Source organism: Lampris incognitus, chromosome 1, assembly GCF_029633865.1.
Source record: "Lampris incognitus isolate fLamInc1 chromosome 1, fLamInc1.hap2, whole genome shotgun sequence".
Classification (NCBI taxonomy): Eukaryota; Metazoa; Chordata; class Actinopteri; order Lampriformes; family Lampridae; genus Lampris; species Lampris incognitus.
Genome location: NC_079211.1, coordinates 48,783,225 through 48,791,231, shown reverse-complemented (window position 1 = coordinate 48,791,231; position 8,007 = coordinate 48,783,225).

Genomic DNA, 8,007 nt, shown 5'->3' with positions numbered 1-8,007 from the left:
TATTACGGCGGTTCTGGTTTTCAAATTTGATACTTTACTGCCCTCTAATGGTGACACGATGAAACTGCTTGTTATCGAAGCGCTGGAATGCTGGTGACGTCTGGGGATGTTTGGGCGGTTTCGCTGGGCATTAAGGTCGCGGGACTTTGTTAGCCGTTGGAGGACAACGCCAGAAAGCCAGGAGGTCTCGGCAAAATAAGGGTCCTTGTGCTACGTCTCCACTTGTGCGCTTCTCTCTCCCTGTTGGTCTTCCCGTCCCTTTGTGTTCGTCACCGCGTGTGCCTCTCTGCCTCACTGTCTCTCCCAATCTCTTCTTCTACGCTAGGCTGAGGTAGAAACCCAGAAACGAAGAAACAAACACACACAGCGAGATACGGGACGCGCACGCGCACGTTCAGTACTGGATAGTGCAGACTTGGAGTCATCTATTACGACGTGACTTCCTCCAACAGGTCACTCCAGCAGCATGCTAATTCCACAACCTGATTAACATACGTGAGCTACGGCACTCATTAGGCTTATCAAGGATTCATCACACTGGCCCGATTACATGGGATCCTCTACACAGTGTACATGTACAATAAACTGCATTTTCTATCTCTCACCCCCCCCTCATACACACACACACACCACACTGAGAAGATGAACATAGTTGTAATGAAAAACCCAGTGAGAGCTGCAACATCGCTTTCAGTGGACACAACTGGAACGAAATCAGATTTGCTACAGATGAGGAGTAAATGGCACAGCATGCAGCCCTCGGTATACGCCACAACGAACTAAGTATAAAATGGCTAAAATTAAGTAGGCTATGATAGGGTCATGTGGGTGTCTGGGTGGCGTAGCGGTCTATTCCATTGCCTGTCAACACGGGGATCGCCGGTTCAAATTCCCGTATTGCCTCCGGCTTGGTCGGGCGTCCCTACAGACACAATTGGCCGTGTCTGAAGGTGGGAAGCCGGATCCCAGGTAGCAAAATTGCTGTGGCCCGGACCCGTCCCACACCCAACTTTCATCCGGCCCACATACCGCGTGGAATGATGGCACTTGGGCGATCCGCTCCTGTTTGCCAGATCTGGGCCAGAACCAAGCCAATGCCGCAAGTGCCATGTATTTGCCAAAGGTGGCCCATATTTGTTTTGTGATATTTGGGCCATGTTCACCATTTACCACACGGGCCACTTCAGGGTCACATCCAGATTACTTGTTGCCCAGAGCACCGCATCTTTGCCAAAAAAAGGCCCACATTTGATTTGGCATTATTTGGGCCATATTTGCTATTATACATGTGGGCCACTTCAGGCTCACATCCATTTTGTCAGGGCCAGAAGAAGGCCATCAGTGCCGCATGATTGCCTGAAGTGGCCCACATCCGGATGCTAGCGCCTTCTCTGGTTGGTCGGAGCGCCTGTTGGGGGGGGGGGGCTTGGGGGAATAGCGTGATCCTCCCACGCACGCGCTACGTCCCCCTGGTGAAACTCCTCCCTGTCAGGTGAAAAGAAGCGGCTGGCGACTCCACGTGTATGGAAGGAGGCACGTGGTAGTCTGCAGCCCTCCCCGGGTCGGCAGAGGGGGTGGAGCAGCGACCGGGACGGCTCGGAAGAGTGGGGTGATTGGGGAGAAAAAGGGGGGGAAACGCCTAAGGAAGAAAAGAAAAAGACAGAATTATAGGGTCATGTAAAAAGGAGGCGCTTACCTCCAAAGCATAAGGAGGAGCAGGAGCAGCTCATAACCTCAGCACGCGGGGAATATCACTGGATGATGTCACACCCGCCAGGAGTCTCGTGCGCTGCATTACGCGGCCTATGTGAAGCTGTGGAGGAACATTCAAATGTATAGATTTCAGAATACTTCCCCCTTCTGAGCTGTGGCACGACAGGTTATAGGGCTTCCTTTGAGACCTGTGCAGCCTCCCAGCGGCTGCACGCTGGCGGAGACCGGAGGTGCGGAACCCCGTTGGAGACGTGTTCACGTCTTACAGTAGAGTTTGTTAAGCCTGGGCAACACGTTGAGAGGAGGCTGTGGGCCGCGGGGTGCTCCTGCTTCCGGCCCAACTGTAAAGTCAAGTGGGGGTGAACGGTGCTAGAAAGTGTGCAGGGCCGCGAAGGTATATTGACACTGAGGTGTCTGGGTGAGTAATGGGGGCGTAGCAGAGTTTAGATGGCTTCTATCCTCCTTCCCATCCAGCGCTGGAGAAGGCCATCACTCATCCAGACACAGAGAGGAGGGAGGGAGGCGGGGGGGTGGCGCTTGTCTGCACAGGAAAGGAGAACGACACGAATGAGAGGGACGGTGCATGTTTGTCTGTGTGTGTGTGCGTGGGTGTGTGTGTGTGAGAGAGAGAGAGAGAGAGAGAGAGAGAGAGAGAGAGAGAGAGAGACGAGAGAGAGAGAGAGAGAGAGAGAGGGAGGGAGAGCGAGAGAGAGGGAGGGAGAGCGAGAGCGAGAGAGAGAGAGAGAGAGAGAGAGAGAGGGAGGGAGGGAGGGAGGGAGGGAGGGAGAGGGAGAGAGAGAGAGGGAGAGCGAGAGAGAGGAGAGAGAGGGGGGGAGAGAGAGAGAGACAGAGAGAGCGAGAGGGAGAGCGAGAGAGAGAGTGGGGGGGGGAGCGAGAGAGAGCGAGAGGGAGGGAGAGAGGGAGAGCGAGAGCGAGAGCGAGAGCGAGAGAGAGAGAGAGCGAGAGAGAGAGAGAGAGAGAGAGAGCGACAGAGAGAGAGCGAGAGAGAGAGAGAGAGAGAGAGAGAGAGAGAGAGAGAGAGAGAGAGAGAGAGAGAGAGAGAGAGAGAGAGAGAGAGAGAGAGAGAGATGGCTGTTCCCAATTTCGGGATCCTGCAGTTCTGTAACGTGCACATATTTTTCCAGAACCCGTTAAACCGCCGCCGCCGCCGCCGCCTGGGTTTGCAGGCCCGTGGCAGCTGAACCCGCCCCCACAGCCGAACCGCTGCAGGAGCTCCGAGCCTTCTTCTGGGCTCCGGGTTTTGCCCGTCCACTGCACCGCTCTGGCTCGGGGTGAGTCTGGACAGTCGCAAATTCCCGAGTCCCGCGCCTGCCAGCATGACAGACTACCGCGCAATCAACCAGCCAATCCCCCCCACCCCAACACCACCCCTCTCCTCCATGATGGAGGAGCCGTGAAATACTGTCGGAACACGGTCGAGGCCACCGGTCCGCCCCGGCCATCCCCCGGTCCCCCCGGTCGCGGGGTCTCTGGAAATAACACGTGTCCCCGGGTCTCCTGATCAAGCAGAGGCTTTCTCTGTCCTTAAACCTTTGGGAGCGGAGTAGGAACCGGACTTCCGGCCTCCAGGCGCCACATCGGGTGAACGCTTCAGCGGCGTTCCGTGGTCTCCTCTCTCATCTAATTGGGTCGACACGATGAGTTTTGTTGTTCGGAAATTTCCACAAAAGAAATATATATATATATATTTCCCCTGGATTACAGATCCAGGCCGGCCAGGGCTTTCTAAGCGGAACACGCTGAGGGAGAAAGGCGACACAAAGCACGAGGGGGAAAGGCACGAGGCTTCGTCATGCATGAAGCCATTTATTTCCCCCCCTCCTCCCTGAACCCCCAACCTATTTACCAATGAATAGGACGGAGCTGTTCTCCCAATCCTGGCACGGGCGAGCCCCCTCCCGGCCCCCCCGCCCGCCCCCGTGCTGTCAGCACCTTCCATTGAGGAGACGCCGGGCTGCGCCGTCATGGTCGCTGCACACTTCACAATGCGCATTGTCATTTTAAGGGCTCGGCACACAATTCACACTCCAAACCACTTTCCCTTTCTTTCTTTCTTTCTTTCTTTCTTTCTTTCTTTCTTTCTTTCTTTCTTTCTTTCTTCCTTTCCCTTTCTTTCTTTCTTTCTTTCTTTCTTGGCTGGTTGGTAGTCGTGGGCAGGGTTGGCAATGAACATCCGACGGGTCTTACCAAGTAAGACTGGCAAGACCAGGTCCACACAGTGTGTAGAAGTGTAGCGTAGCGGTCTACTCCGTTGCTTGCCAACACGGGGCTCGCTGGTTCGAATCCCCGTGTCACCTCCGGCTTGGTCGGGCGTCGCCACAGACACAATTGGCCGCGTCTGCGGGTGGGAAGCCGGATGTGGGTATGCGTCCTGCTCGCTGCACTAGCGCCTCCTCTGGTTGGTCAGGGGAACTGGGGAGGGGGGGATAGCGTGATCCTCCTACGCGCTACGCCCCTCCCCCGGTGAAACTCCTCACTGTCGGGTGAAAAGAAGCGGCTGGTGACTCCCCATGTATGGGAGGAGGCACGTGGTAGTCTGCAGCCCTCCCCGGAGCAGCAGAGGGGGGTGGGGCAGCGACCGGGAGGGCTTGGAAGAGTGGGGTAATTGGCCGGATACAAATGGGGAGGGGGAAAAAAATCCTACAAAAAAAAAAGGGTGCATGTACAGCGCTGCACCGGCTGCTGAAACACCAGATTTTGGGGTGGGACATATCAGTCAGGGCACCTTCCTCTGCACAAACACACCCGTATGTGACACGTAAAGCCAGGATATATAAGCATTTATTAGTTTTCATATTAGACACGTGACTGTGACGTCACAGTCTCCTTCGTCATGCACATTTGTATTTGAAATAACCGAGAAAAGAAAAAGCCTCAGTTATTTCTTCCAGAATGGTGAAAGACTGAGCTGGATCTGTGACGGCCGTGAAGTATCTGACGGGTAGGCCGCCAAAGGAGGGCTCAGACGTTGCTCTGGGAGGGCTTTGCGTGAGGAAACAGGGCTGTGCTGACAGTTGCTGCTAAGGTCTATACTACAAGTCACCTCCAACGACCACACTCGCCCCAACATCCCTCAGCCGGGGTCTCCCCCTGTCTGAGGAACACTAACGCGTCCGCTTATAGGAAGGCGAATCGGTGTAACAAGTGACTCGCCTCATGTTCTCGGGGGTCGATTAGATGGGGGGGGCGGGGGGGCACAGCAATATGCCATCCAAAGTGGCAGTGAAACTGCCATCGCACCTTTCCGACCCCTTTGGCACACGTCATCCGCTGTAGACGGATATCATGGCTGCAGACCACAACCCCGTAACTGCACCTTCGCAGCTTAATTCTGCCTGGGTGCGACGGAAATAACTGGTTGCACCGCTGCAACGTGCATAAATACCGAGACTCGCTTATCTTCAGATCGCTTATCATTTTCGAACAGGCGGCACCTTGTGAATCATTGCAACATTTTGCGGTTGCATCTCTCCGGCCGGCAGTCTGGAAGGCCGAACTACCGCTTTTTCCGACGCACACAGAGACGCAGTCACGTGACGAACACAAGCCGACTCCGCCCCCCTCCCGAAGACGGCGTTGCCAACTATTGCTGCTTCATCGAGTCTGGCCGTAGTCGGATCTGACGAGACCGGGGCGCGAACCCCCGGTCCCCAGTGAGCAACTGCATCCACACAAAGCCGATGCTTAGACCGCTACACCACCGGCTGTGCACCGGCTTATGACTGCAAAACTAAGCAACCCCTGTGAAAATATGAGGTGGTTTCTGGAGTCTGTGCAGTATATCGTTGCATGGAGTGCAAACCCTGTGGGGGACCTGTCCTATTGACTATGATAATGGGGCCCTTCAGCTTGAATTTCCTTCATTGAGTGATATTGCACGACCGGGGGTCCTCAGGGCTGGACTGAGAACCGCTGGGTTAAAGGGATAGTTCGGATGTATAGACGTACGGTGGACCGATTCAGCGACTCCTGGGTGCAGAGATTGGGCTAGTCGCCTGGTCCTGACCAGCAAATAAAAGAAAAAGAAAAAGAAAGAAATCATCCTCTTTGTCATCACACAGAGCTGCTGCTGGAGGGCCGCCGCCATGTTGGGGAGCGTCAACAGAGGGAAGATAAGGGTGACCAGTGTCTTCTTTCTTTTTTTAAATTTTTTTTCAAGCCCATTGAAAGGGACTGGGGTTGCAAACCTTATGTGGACGATAGACGTTTTTCAGAAAGCTTACTATTCTAATATTCTCATTTTTACCCCGTTGCCCCCGTCAAAGACAAAGGAGATACCTTGCCAAAGGGATCTTGTTTCCCGGGGAAGAGTGAAGGAGTTGAAAGGTGGAGCCGTCCTATGTACACCGTGGGGATTGGGGGTTCACCAAGGGAGAAGGGAGCTTTGGCAGTGGTCAGATGTCCAAAACCGGAGGGGTTTGAGAGTACACACAGACTCAAAAGCAAATAACATGATGCTTGTGGATCATCTCCAGCAGCCTTTCGGGATCAAACTCGATTGATTGAGCTCCAGAAACACAACGGGCTCCACGCAGCAGCCACGCTACCTGAGGTGAGTAGATCACCAATGGAATAACTTGTCTTTTCTGAACCACAGTCCTACTCCAAATACGCTGCTGTGGGGTTTTTCATTATCCATGTATGTTGGGACAAAATGTTCAACTATCTTACTGCCAAACTTAAATGAACTTCATCCGTCCATTATCCATTACCACTTACCCTGACCTCAGGGTCGCGGGGATGCTGGAGCCTATCCCAGCAGACATTGGGCGGCAGGCCAGGAGACACCCTGGACAGGCCGCCAGGCCATCACAGGGCCAACACACAAACACACATGCACACCTATGGACAATTTAGTATAGCAGATTCACCTGACCTACATGTCTTTGGACTGTGGGAGGAAACCAGAGCCCCCGGAGGAAACCCACGCAGACACGAGGAGAACATGCAAACTCCACACAGAAGACGACCCCCAAGGTTGGACTACCTCAGGGCTCGAACCCAGGACACTTCTTGCTGTGAGGCGACTGTGCTAACCATTGCGCCGCCAAATTAATTTCATGCATTCTTAATTGCTTTCCAATGTCCCTACAATACGAACATCAACAGCATGCACTTCTGTCTACAATTGTTAAAAGTTGAGGACAGAATGAATGCTGCACTTCTATCTTCAATATGGAAGGTTTTACAACACAAAACTCCAATAGATCACTACAATCAGTTAAAACACAATTCAGAATCATTTACATATGCCACTAAACAGGCAACAGAAGGCCGGTTTTCACTTCCTAAGCCAAACACTAATTTTCTCAAGCGCCCAGTAGAATACAGATCAATGATGGAATTCCTTACCACTGCCAACGACTAAACTGACACAGAAATCACTATTTAAACAGCAAATAAAGAAACACCTTGGAATGTTGTATCTGTAGGATGCAAAATACATGGTCATACACACACACACAAAAAAACCACACACACACACACACACACACACACACACACACACACACACACACACACACACACACACACACACACACACACACACACACACACACACACACACACACACACACACACACACACAGGACAGGGTAAGGTGTGATTCGAACCGAATTGTACAGCCTGGATGGTTTCAACAGTTTGTATACATTGATTTATGTGTGTGTCTTTGCTGTTGGATGATGACTTATGTGTACTGTAAAGTTGAATGTAGGTTTTTGCTATTTGTGTTTGTCTTTCTCTGTCTTGTTTTTAAATGTATGTATTAAATGTATTGTTGTTATGTGGACCCCAGTAAGACTAGCAGTGCTTTAGGGCACAGCTAATGGGGATCCTGATAAATAAACAAATTTCTGTTTCCTTTCACAGTTTACTATATAAAAAGGACTGGTACTACATCTTTATCGTGGATGGCTGTTATCTATTGCACCTTATTTTCCATCTAATTCGGCAGCCACAGTTTCCCAGCAACACCGGTACGCTATTTCCTACAGAAGATGGGTATGGAAGCCAGACAACCGAAGCAAGCCGCTGGGGTGACAGCCATGGCAGCCGAGACCAGCTCAAGATGGCTGTGGTTGACGAGAGCCAGCAGTTGGAACCCCTCTGCGGGTGAAGGCTGATTTGGTCTTTGCTGCCCCACTCAGGCGAGGCGTTCAGGCGAAGGGGGTGAAACCCTTGTGACCCTGAGATACCTGCTGAAGATGCAGAAGGGTTCACCGCAATGCGAATGATCCGACCACCCTGCCGCCGAGGAAATACCATCAA